Genomic DNA, 10,454 nt, shown 5'->3' with positions numbered 1-10,454 from the left:
CTGAAACAACGAAACGTATATACGTTTGAGGGTCGTAGATATACAATAGACCGCTAATTAGCGTAAGATGTATTGTCGTCATGGGAGAAAATAACGTTGCATCATCTAATGATCTCTAAGTCTTCGTACGTTATTGTCATGAGAGAAAAAAAAACAGATTTGAAGGCTACAGAATGTTCAGATTCTAATTGGTAAAAGACAAACAAAAAACAAAGAAAAACCTGTCGTACTAACGGGTGAAAATATGTCTCGTTTTAACGATTTGAATCTCGGCGTACACTCATCGTTTTGCTATATTTAAAGGGCTCGGGATTCTTAGCTGCAGTAGCCTTCGGTAGTTATTCCCGTCTGCCGAGGCCTTCGTCGCCTGGTAACAATCAAGCAGAACGAGGCCTGTGCGAAGCAATCCCTTTAGACACTTCCAAATCGTCTGCACTGCCCATCTGGAATATTGTCCCAATTTAACTTTTCCACATTGACAGTCGTCGTGAAAGCTGTTTTATTCGCTCGAGTTTATTCAAGCAACCAAAAAGGGTATCTATGCCAAATTCGTGTAAGATACACCTTCCTATTTTAAGCTAGTACTTGGTGCGTGAAGGTAGCTGAAAATAGGCAATAGTTATCGAGTACTCTTGCAGGAAACCGTTAAGATGATTGACATACAGCAGAGTCTGTAGTTTGTCATAAGTGGTCGCAAGAATCGTGTCCTGTGGCAGAAATCGAAGTCTCTAATTCTATGGCGCTGAAATCAGTATTTGTAAAACATTATTCAGCCGCGTGTTTCTTAGTGGTGAAAAAGTCATTATTAGGTTTGATCTTTTGTCAAGCCGGTAACACCCAGCCGAGTCAAAAGAAGAACGACGCGCCAGATGCAGAACAGTTTAGAGAAAGAGCAGGGAAAATTTCAAATCAAATGAAAAGAAAAAAAAAAAAAAAAAACTCAATTATGCGTGTTTTCTTTCTTAACGTTATTTTTACTATGTGAGCAAACCTTCGAAATCACCTGTCCGAAGAAAATATCGAAGACTTAAGGCCACTAAAAAGTCTAGGATTTCATCAACAGGACCCATGGTACCCATTCGCCATAACAATCATTTGCCAACGCTGAAATTTTAGTCAGCAATGGTTGAATGTTCATGGTTGCCATATCACCGTACTCAGATAGATATGAATTAGTAACCCAGATGATGCCGCGCCCTGAAATTTGCAAAAGACGAGCTTCATAGATTATTGAAACTATTTACTGATTAACCAATCCAATGAATTGGCCGCTTTGAAGTACGATACCTCAAAAACAAATCAAGTTCGAATGATAGAACTTTTATTATATTACTATTGAATAAATGCAACATTAAACGATGTTAAATTACAATTCTATTAAGGAGTAAAGCGGTAACAACGACACAATGGTCTCCGTTTTGCCACCGCTGGCATTTATAACAGCAGACGGTTGATGGCCGGGATCACCGCTCACTTCCACTCCACGTCTGAAAAGGGAATTCATTTTCGACAAAGAAAACTTGTAACCAAAATATGGGCATTAATTTTCATACCGTCAAGTTATTTACCGGCGAAGTTTTTCTATGCTTTAATAAACATTATATTCTGTGTACCAACGAAAGCGTAGAATCTAAGCTTTGTCGAACAGTTAATAATATCGTATTTTCAATCGTTAAAAAATTGACCTTCTAGGTACAAACATACGGAAATTAGTGATTTTAATTAAATACAATAATGCAGAGCAGGCAATCTACCACAGTTCAAAACTTGGCATAACTATGAAAACGTATCTGATGGCAGCTGTACGGCCGCAAAAGCGGACCTATAGTCTCGGAATACATCCTTAGTTCATCTTTTTCCACTCGGCATAGTTCATCTGAATAGCTGCTCTCAAAGCTAATGATTATTAGAAGGCACTGCAATCCAACGTTACTGGAGATATTACCGACTCTGCTGCTAATAGGATCCCTTCAGCTAAACTTCCCGGCATAAAAGTACTTCTAGAAGCTTCGATCCTGGACCAAGAAAAAACCTATTTGAAAATGAAATTTATTCAGGTATTGCACAGGACTGTGTACGAGGTGCAAGGTGTAAGTTTTTTTTTATAAGCGTACTTACTCGCTACACAAGACACTTTGCTTGGGTTCCAGAGAACGTTTTCATGAGCGGTTCATGTTTGTTAGGCAGAGGTTTTTGTTGTTGTTGTTGTTGTTGTTCAAATCAATTACGATGCAGTGCTTAAAATTACATTTATGATGATAAAAAAAAAATAGTGCGTTCACCAAAACCATGCTTGCGTTTTACTGGATCGGGATGAAGCCTATTTCAGCACGTGGATTGACATCTACTTGTGCTTCAGTCGGTGTAGCTCCCGCTGATAACGGCCCAATGAACGTGCCTAGTTTTTAATTACGTGCTTTTTGTAGCATGGCCTGTTCTTCTTCATGTAACCTGCGAACTAGTGAGGGAAAGCCAATTGCAGGAACTCATGGTAAGCTGTTCTAAAGGCGCCATTATGCGGTATCATAGCACAATTATTTTCATCGGCTTCGTCGCCACTTATGTCAACATCGACAAATTTGATCGACCTATTATTGTCTGCTTCAATCTATGCAAAACATTAGCTTTTCCTGCACTCTTCTCTTTGTTTTACCACGTTCCCTTCCTGCTGTGGATCTCGGTATTGCCGGAGTGTATAGCATCGGCTAATGACTGCAATGTCTGTCAGAAGGGTAGAAATGCCATCAGTTGGGGCTTATATCTTGGCCCGCACGATCGCTATATCACTTATGATAATCGACATCTCACCAGCGAAGTGGGTGCAAACAAACTTTTTCCATTTTTATCACTTGACCGGTACAGCTTTGTGCAAAGTTACTGGAAAGGTCTTCAGGTTTCGTTAGAACTTCAAATAGATTAATGGTGTTGTTGTAAGTCAACATCCTGCGACTGATGTCCCAGCCAATGATCCAATGCGGCCCCAGAAGCGCGGAAATGAAATTTAACATCTGCCAAAACTTAAACTTTGATACAGACGTTTTAATCTGATTGTCGACTCATTATTTCAGTTCTGATTATTTTAGATGCTGCATAATTGGGGCTTGTTTTCTCTACCGTCTTGCTGGTTTTTTAATAAGGCGAAAAGTTCTGACAGGCAGATAAGCTCAGCTATAACTTCCCGTGCATAGTGTAGTTTACTTTGATGGGACGGTTGCGAGCGCTTTGCAAATACAGGCTTAGGTCGTACCGGTATAGTGTGCATAGTGAAAATCACAGTCACGTATTGCTCCGCTGTCTGATAAACCTCTATGTTTCGAGTTTTACGTCCGGTATCGCGATTAGGAATCATTCCATTAGACGAACGGCTGGCTGGTTCCCAGCATGAAATGAAGTCTGTCTGTGTCCGGGTCACAAGGCGCGTTGCGAGGTCACTCGACAAAAGCAGGTAGCTTAGCTTTTCACATTAGATTTCGAAGAACCTATATACAACTGAAGACAGCGCCATTGCTTTACATACTATCGAGAGAAACCAGAGCGAGGCGACAGTGGGGCAAGGTTCGACTAAAAGCCATAAATACTCAAAGCTGAAACGGAATTAATCCGTGAGCAAGGAGGACAACGTAAACACTTACTGATATGTTCCTTTTCAAATTACCGTCATGATTACGGCCTGAATTTCGTCTGTGGCCTGGAAGAGGATAGAGGAAACTCTAAAAACAATTCAATAAGGATTAGGTTTAGAAAAGCGCGGACGTCGAAGGCAATTTTCTCCTTAGTTGTCTATGAATAGGACGAATCACGTTTACAGGTCAAGTTCGTCTCCACGTAGTTCAAGGTTAATCATAACAGGTGTGCAAGAGTGGTTTATTATAAAGTAAAAAAATTGTAACATTTGAACACAGATAATTACTTTCATTCCCTAACAGTTACCTTCATAAATTGTTGTGCCAGTCTGGTCCTGTTCTTAAATAAGGCAAATGATCTTTATTGTCAGAATCGAGCCGAATCGAAAAGCCGAAATACGGTGTTTAATTGTTGTGAGTAAGTAAATCTACGTGTGTCACTTATGTTTCGATAGCTATTGAAGACAACATCGAGAAGAACTTTTTAGGTTGTCGGCCGCAAGGTCAAAAATCGAGAACTCGAATACTAGCTTCAGTAAGGCACTGATCATTTTCCTCGAGACTTCGACGAGCACTGTTTCTCTTTTGCCTGTGTATTCATTAAACGATCATATCGATTTGGTGCTTAGATAAGTTAAACGTATTAACTGAATAGAGCTTTCAGTAGAATACTTAAGGGTTGGTAATTAGTTGTTACAGACACAGTCAACCCTTTATTTGTGCCCGCGTAATCGCTTCATAACGTTTATTCGATCAATTAACCTTCAATTTTGTTCTTATTGCATGTCAATCTGGAACAAACTCGCGTTTGTTTCTCGTACGGACAAAAAAAAAACTTCGACTGGAACTTTCGGCCATGATTATATCGAATTGGATTGAGTAACTTCGTCTCGCTCCAGGTTTGCCTGTGTCTTCTGGCTTAGCTATGAAAGGTACAACCGCAATAACTGTAATGTTATAGTTCGCATATATTACTGTATAGCGGAAGCGTTTGCTCAAACAATTTAGATAGTCTATTAATTCATTTATGTCAAGATTCATCCATAATATCATTGTGACAAATAGAAAAAAAGCAGCATCCACAAGCGAAGCATCGACAGAGCACGTCGATTGATGTAATAGTTTGACTTCAAAATGTGTTTAAGCCAAGAGGAACACGAAAAATCTGCTTTAATTCAAAAGCAAGCACGGACGGACATTACAGGTGTACCGCGGTTCAGGTTAGTCCAGGTACTTAAAGTTTTTGTCAGACATATAACCACATTAAAGGTACCGACCGATTCGCTACTGATTCGATCGAGGGCAAAGCTAGTTCGGCTATATTTTTTAAGTTTTTATAATATCATCGAGCTAGTATAGGTGTATGGGTAGGCCATATGGTATACATCAGCAGAATCTGTACGGCTTCAGTTTTAATTTTCGTAAATTTTTCCTTCCGCCAAACATAAAAATTGAGCGACGTTCTTTTATTAACGCCATTGGTACATAGGAAATTATTGAAGTGCCGCTCAGTCACGCTACATATTAACTATTCTGAAATTTATTTGACCTCAAAAAACTAGTAAAATTGTGTAAGAAAATAAAAAAAATAAGCTTTATTTTATAGCTTCCTTGGCACGCGCTACTCTCATACCGACGGGCGATTTCCGAACTCTCTTGTCCAACTAAACAAAGTACATCATTTTCACCTAAGCAATACGACACATTAATTAAAATCGGGCTTTCGAAAACAATTGATTTCCAGTTGTATTTCAGACGTGATCTAGATCAGCCAAGCTGAAATTTTTGCTCCCTATAAATTTAGCACAATATATATTGTAATAGTTGGAGTCGATACGTTACCCCACTCTAAATTTTTTCAACTTGGAAACTTGATTTTGGTGGCTCTATTTCGACAAACATGTTATTCACATTTCTAATTAACACTTGTGCTTTTTTTTTAGATTTTTTTTTGTGGAATTTTTGAATCAATTAAATGATCGACAAGGCGAGACTGTGTAAGAATCTTAAGTGTCTAAATGCATAAAATCAAGCAGTCTTCACGAAGTTTAAAAACAAGTTACTACAGTAAATACTACCTTAGACAGCTTAAAAATAATGTAACATTTTTGTAATAATAATTTTTTTTTTCGTACTAAGCCGTTTTTGAAAATTCCCATGTGGTCCAGATTAGCGGCGCACGATCGAGCGTACGCATTTGCAAAACAATTGGGCTTACGTTTAGTTCGATATGAAAGTTCCATATGTCGAAAGGTCTCCGGATAGTGCTACACGATGAGCATTTTGCTAAGTGCTAGTAATGTCCACAAAAAGTAGATAACTATTTAAGGCGTAGAAGGCACCGACATCGCTGTTTAGTATAGTTTTCTCAAACCCCTTTCATTATCGAGCGATTATTGGTAAAAAATAGATCCTATGATGTATTGCATTTTGTGAAAGAGTCGTTGCTCAGTGTTTGCTCTTCTTAACACAGATGGTAAAAAGAGATACGGGTCATGATGCTTGTACAACTGCATATTCAGGCGGGCATTGGTGCGGCCTGAAACCACATGAGGCATCATGACCATTCTTCAAATATAGGTTGCATACGCGGATCCACGCCTCAGCACAAACGGCGTAATTGTTTTTCTCTATAGGTTCACTGCTGCACAAAACCACGTTCATCCTAAGCTAGAGAGGGAAGTGCAAAGTACCCATAATTCGAAAATGGGGATAGCCTACTTTGACGATACTGCCACGATAACCGTCTTATATATTAAGTACGCGCTTTGAATTCATTTAACCTAAGCGAACCGTATACGAAATTCAACATCAGCATTGTCTCTATCAAGTGGTCCTATTATTTATCTTGGTTTCCTATTTGAACAAGAACACGCGCAACTTACTCTTGTTGGCATTTCAATAGCAGGCGTATCATCTATTTCGAACTCTAAAATCAAGAAGGCTCTGTTAATCATGACACAAATATGTTGGTACCAATTATCCTGTTATATGTTTTTGACTGTAAGGTTAGTTTAGCGGTGATCGGCTAAATGAGCCGCACGATAGTTTAATTTAGCTCCTTCTAACACGTCCGTTAGAAACCTCTGTCTGTAAGGCACTTCAACTCTGAACTGGATTTGCCATTCTAAGCTCCATTTTATCGCTGCCTTGTCAGCCGTTCTGTAGTCAGTTACTTCATGGGTAAATCTAACGGCGGCTAATATCGCTCGACAATTATTGATTCAGCCTGATTTAACTTAGATCTATGGGTCATAACTTTCCGGAGGATCGTTCTTCTTAGGGTTTAATTCATTGGAAAACATAGATAAACAAAACTTAGCGTTAGAACAAAGAAAGTTTATTTTAAAACGCTACTGCAGGCACTAACATGTAGCCGCAGGGCGGTTTAGGTAAATCCACTTAGGCGACTCGCATACAAGTTACGCTCGAAGCGGACGGAGCTGTTCAAAATGTTTGTAGAAAAAGATCCGAAAAACCGCTACGAGTACGAAGTGTCACTTGTGCTCCAAGACGTTGTAATTGGAAAAGAAGCTATGCTCCAGCAACTGTACATGCTAGCAATAGAACGATATGGAGCGAGGAAAACATACATACATACATAGTAAGTATATGGGTACATAGGACGGCCAACATTCGGGGAAGACTGCTTGAAGCGATGAGGCTACGTTCAAATGGCACTATACAATACATTGATATCATTGCGCTTATTGGTCCACTGTTAATTAAAATGTCACGCTGAAGCACCGCGTAGGTTTATGAGCGTTCGTGTACAGAGCGGCATTTGAGGCATAATATTTATTCGACCTTCAGTTCAGTAACCAACAGGGGAACCTGCATATCTTGACGACAGTCTTCTAAATAATGATGAGTCGGACAAGAAGCCCCATCGAATATCTTCCCATTGATTGCGCAAGAATACGTCTTAACACCAGGCGAAATATTAATTGGGTTTGTGCGTCAATAGACCACCACTATCAGCCGTGTATTGATTAGAACGCTGATCATTTTTAATATCTGCGCCTAGAGGGAAACGTGTACGTTTTATATAGGTCATTCTGCAGTTAGGTGTAAATAAAAACTCAAGTATTGTGTATTCGCTTTTTAGAATACCTGTAAAAGAGTGATATTCTTTCAGTATTACACAAAAAAAAAACCTGGGCATTGGGCATACTGGCTTTACTGCTATTAAAACTTCAGTTGTCACCCTAACCCAAAATAAGCACCCTAAACTAAGCATAAATAGGCAAGCTTATAAAGTTCCAATCACATAGCTTAAAACAACGCCCTGTAAAATTTCACTTAGACTTGAAAGAACTTCTATCAAATGGCAGCTGCGTTCCTTTGAAGTATCTTATCGTTAACAACAAGTAATGGGCTTTCAACGACCAGGACATAAGGCAACTTGGACTACGCTTCATATTGGACGCTTACAAATAGCGAAAGGAAAAACAGTCCCGAAATTATTTTTCTGTAGTGCCAACGGTCGAATCTTGGACCACGTTAAATCAACGGAGCGTTTCGAAGTTAGATTTGACAACGCTAGCGGTTTCTGTGACGGTGCAGCGGTAACGTACTTGTCGAAAGGTGGCCTAGCGTGGTAAAGGAGAATACACACGCTTGGTCCTGGGCAACAGCGACACTTAAGTAATATTGTAATAGACTTTTTTGGAAATTTGAAATATGTATTTAGAAGAGCAGCAGTAGTCATACATGTAAATTAATCGTTTGTGCTAATCAGTATAACACGGTCAGCCTATATAATCCCAATGAGAAATCTTTTAAGGTGTTCGGGGCACAAAATCCTATACACGGAAATATCATTTGCAGCACAGTTGTAGGTGGTTAGAGCGATTCTTAACGCCGGTGTTAAACTTAAACGTTAAGTTTTTTCAATATTAATTATTAATAAAGCTCTCTCAAAAGCAATCAAGCCGGTCTGACATAGTTCCAAATCATACCTGTACAATAGCCACTATAATAATATATAAACTCTATAACTTTGAATTTGTTAGGAGAATGATTGGTAATTTTTTTTCTTCAATAGATAAATATGTGTAACTAAAGCACTAGATAGACAAGTAATGTAGCCGTTGAACAATGGAGGGAAAATAGACTATTGCTATTTTATTTATTATATTTTTATTATATTTACTTACAAATGCTTGAGATCTGCTTAGTTTCTCTTTTTAAACTCTCACTGGAATATGAAGTCTATACGGTGGGCGTTAATCGTCCCGTAGATGGCCATTAGTAGTAGATTTCGAGCCTCCAAATAGCCGCGCGTTATGGTTTAGCATCAAAAATAAACATTCGCAAAGGAAGCAATTTTCCATATGTATAAGAAATATCATTTCTGATAGTTCCAGATGTTAGTTTCTTTTGGCCGTCATGAGCTTACATTGAAAAAATAAGAGAGCTTCCGATGTCGAGCAATTAGAGTCCCTAACGTGATGTACCAGCGATCTGATAAACGTATCTTTCGCAACATAACGTTTCCAAATGGCCTACAATTACTTACCGAAATCCAAACCTAACCCCAAGTGACGATGAACGGCTTCGAAATGAATGAACTGAAGCTATCATATGATCAGCGAACTTCATGGCGCTGATATATATATATTTTTTAAGTAAACTAATAACATAAGTTTTAAACGAATGGAGAATTCATACGCAATTGAAGTAAGATAAAAAATAAGATTTCCTCATCGAGATGATTCTGTCCACTTCTCCAAAAACTAGCGACAACCCTTTTTGCAGGATGAATTGATCAATACTGCTTAACGTTTCCAACTGCCGAGTAAACATCTGATGGAGAAAATGTATACAAGAAACAACGTATGCGCTATAGTGACTGTGTGAAGTGCAGGATGCAAATCAATAGTTGCACTCCTGCAAAAAAGGCGTCTAAGGAGGAAATGGGGCGAGGTGTATCTTCTGCAAAAACCCCCCTCTGCCGTGACGTTTCCGTAATCGCATATCCATAGCAGTAAATGTTTAAGTGCCGAAACAGAAATATCACGCTCAATAACAAATATATAATAAAATATAATACCTGCCTACCAGTTCATAGGTGTGATAGCGAGACCCGCCTTCGGTCGTCGCCGGTTCGATGTAGCCGTATGCATTAGACATCGGTATGGTGAGCTCATTGTAACAACACCTTCAGAACAAATCTCGAGATTAGATGAGAGTCATTTTTGAGATCAAGTGGGCCTAGTAAGATTAATACCGTGAGGCGTTGGCCGTTAAAACGACTCGAATTCAGATTGAGTGATTAACCTAAAAGCGTGATGGTATATCGTACGATTAACGAGGGACATAAGTCGCCGCAGGTACTTATGTCTGCAGTGTTTGCTTATGGTGAAACTTGGAGGAACTTGAACGTAAACCTAACTTTCAACTTTACATTAAACAAAAAGAAAGTGCAATTCCTTCCGTCTTATATTTAAAAAAACCAACAAATTGATGTTCGATGATAGCGTTGCCCAGTGGTAAGCTAGCCTAACCATAGAGATTTTACAACTTTTTGGTAAAATGGCAATCCGAAAGTATTCACGCAGGTCCTATGGAGTGACAAAATTAATTTCTGTTTTCACTATTAGGTGATATTTTGAGATGGACCTTGACAAATTCGGAAGCGCTAAACCTTCTTCGTTCTGTGGAATAGCGGCGCACCGTTTAGGTAACTGAAGACTAATTTCAGACGTTTTCATGGTGGTGTATAGCTCCAGATCACGTTACCATAGTGCGTTAAGATTTTAACTTTATGAGCATTTACCGCGAAATTAATGAAATCCCACCAGAGGCTTCGTTCTAGGAGTTGTCGGT

General features: G+C 39.0%; 1 long non-coding RNA gene across 4 annotated transcripts in view; it reads right to left on the bottom strand.

Moving 5' to 3' along the window:
* Positions 1 to 1,320: 1,320 nt before the first annotated feature.
* Positions 1,321 to 10,454, bottom strand: part of LOC111251542 (uncharacterized) — a 41,221-nt gene continuing 32,087 nt past the window's right edge. For all 4 annotated transcript variants that reach the window (XR_015328472.1, XR_015328471.1, XR_015328470.1 and 1 more), the window contains 2 exons: positions 9,687 to 9,786; positions 1,321 to 1,487 (listed from right to left, as the gene is read on the bottom strand). This is a non-coding gene — a long non-coding RNA (uncharacterized LOC111251542). The remainder of the gene's footprint in view (positions 1,488 to 9,686; positions 9,787 to 10,454) is intronic.

Source organism: Varroa destructor, unplaced genomic scaffold, assembly GCF_002443255.2.
Source record: "Varroa destructor unplaced genomic scaffold, Vdes_3.0 BEIS01000001.1, whole genome shotgun sequence".
Taxonomy (NCBI): Eukaryota; Metazoa; Arthropoda; class Arachnida; order Mesostigmata; family Varroidae; genus Varroa; species Varroa destructor.
The sequence above is the reverse complement of the archived record's forward strand: the minus strand, read 5'-3'. Positions and strand labels throughout refer to the sequence as shown.